General features: G+C 41.3%; 1 protein-coding gene across 3 annotated transcripts in view; it reads right to left on the reverse strand.

The window, feature by feature from the left end:
• The window catches only part of LOC123956675 (membrane-associated guanylate kinase, WW and PDZ domain-containing protein 3), a 123321-nt gene that overhangs the window by 23956 nt on the left and 97254 nt on the right, over positions 1 to 2111 (reverse strand). The gene's annotated exons all lie outside the window — the stretch shown is intronic.

The following is a 2111-nucleotide window of genomic DNA, read 5'->3' on the forward strand; positions in this document are numbered from 1 at the left end:
GGGAGAGAGAGAGAGAGAGAGAGAGAGAGAGAGAGAGAGGATGGATTAAAGGGGGAAAACTACAGAGAAAACAGAGTAGACAGAGACGGAAGGTTACCTCTGCCCTCCTGTTTTCCTGCCTGCTGCAGGGGAGTGGAGGAAGAGCTGATGTCACTCATAGGATTTGCATATGAGTGATATTGTGTGTGTGTGTGTGTGTGTGTGTTCGCCAAATGGCTGTTTTGCATTTGCATGTGCACACAGTGTTAATGCTTGTGCCTATGTGTATATGTAGAATTCCTGCGGGTTACAATGACAGAGGCAGGATTCACATTAGAAAGGGCCATCTGAGCCCCAATGTGGTTTCTGTATGATAATACTTTACTGCTGTGCTTCACATTTATTATATTGCATTCGTAGACACTCCCTGTAATGAGAAACTACAATACAATGAACATGAAACATACAACAAAGACCCTCCTAATTCACTTAGCATGTCATGCTTTCCCTCAGAAGATGGTTATAAAAGGGATGAAACACGAGTGCTTTTCATCCTTTCTTTTAATGTGGAGCTAACCTCCTCACAACAGAGCATGATGCCAAAAGATGTTACGCACACCACAAAAAAAGCATTTCTGGGGGATGTACTTCCTAAAGATCACCTTCATTTTAGATTCAATACATAATTGCTAAAAATCCAACCACAGAGCCCCCTTAGCATCATCAACATGTTATTATTTGTAGCATCTAAAAGACTTTCTTCTTTTGCCTTCCTGATCTCTCTCACACACTTACACACACGCTCGTATGTGCTCTAGCGATATAAACACTTGGAGAAACAGCCTGAGGGCAGAGCCTGAAGGAGAGCTGAGGTCATCAGGTTCACAGCAGGGTCCACTTGACGATTTAAGTCAGATGGGTTATAGAGGGACTGCAGGGGAGAGGGTGTCTGTGTGTTCCTATGTGTGTTTGGGTGGGTGGGGGAGTCGGGGTGATAAGGACCGTCTGAGCAAAGACGGGGGGAAGCTGCAGTCAAAAGTTCAGAGACTTAGAGCTCACATTTTCCATTAACCTCTTTTTTTACATTCGAGCATAACTTTATCCATCTATGGCTGGTCTAAGATTCCTCTGCCGCAGCTGTGGGCTACAGCAGAGCAGTCATTTGTGACTGGGTTCTTTCCATAAAAAGAACTCCTGGATGTCTGGGCATCGTTGTGTGTTTGATTTCAATATGACAGAGTGGTTGGGTAAACAGACTTTGGATTTCTGTGAATCCTGTGTACAGCTGAGCAAGCAGTGTTCGAGCCGTGACTGTCAAAACAATGTTTCATTCGGATGAAAAAAAAAACAAAAAAAACACAACACATTTTCAGCTTGGACTTGCCTCATTGTTAACCTCGATTCTCTGAAAACCCAGGAATGGGTCACAGTATGTCTATTTATGTTGCAGGACTGTTTCTCCTTGTGGGCATTAAGAACAGATTTGATCCTTAAGAGAGCTGAGGAGTTGTCCTGATTGATCACATACACAGTGTCCTGCTCTCTGAATGAGACTTCCTCAAGGTGACCTGTAGTATAGAACATCAGAAGGTAACAGTAACAACATTGCCAGAGGAAGATTCATCCACAGTGTAGCCTGAACATTTGAATATGTCTGTTAATACTGTCACTTTGCAGACAGCACGTCAGCCATGTTTAGTCACTAAATGCGGCTTAGTAGCAAATCAGTATTAAATGGTTTGTTCACCCAAATCACCCAAAAACAAATTGTCTCCCTTTTGTGGTATTTAGGCATGCAGGTATTTTTGTTTTCTCAGGTTTTGAGATATAACTGTTGACAGAGAGGTGTGTGGATTATCCACAGAAGAGCTGCCTCTAACATTTGTTTTCATCATTGTTTAATCTGTAATTATTTTCTCAATTAATCAATTAGTCAGTCATAAAAAAAAGTTTAAAAAATGTTCATCACAAGTTCCCAGAGTCCAAGAAGCCATTTACCAATATCTAAAAGTCCAAACCCAAAAGACATTATTATTGTTCTCAATAACAAGAAAAATAAAATGCAAAACTCCTCACTGTTAAGAAGCTGGAACCATCAAATGACTACTTGAGAAATGAAGTGATTAACTGAT

The sequence above is a fragment of the Micropterus dolomieu genome, linkage group LG18, assembly GCF_021292245.1.
Source record: "Micropterus dolomieu isolate WLL.071019.BEF.003 ecotype Adirondacks linkage group LG18, ASM2129224v1, whole genome shotgun sequence".
In the NCBI taxonomy this organism is placed as follows: domain Eukaryota; kingdom Metazoa; phylum Chordata; class Actinopteri; order Centrarchiformes; family Centrarchidae; genus Micropterus; species Micropterus dolomieu.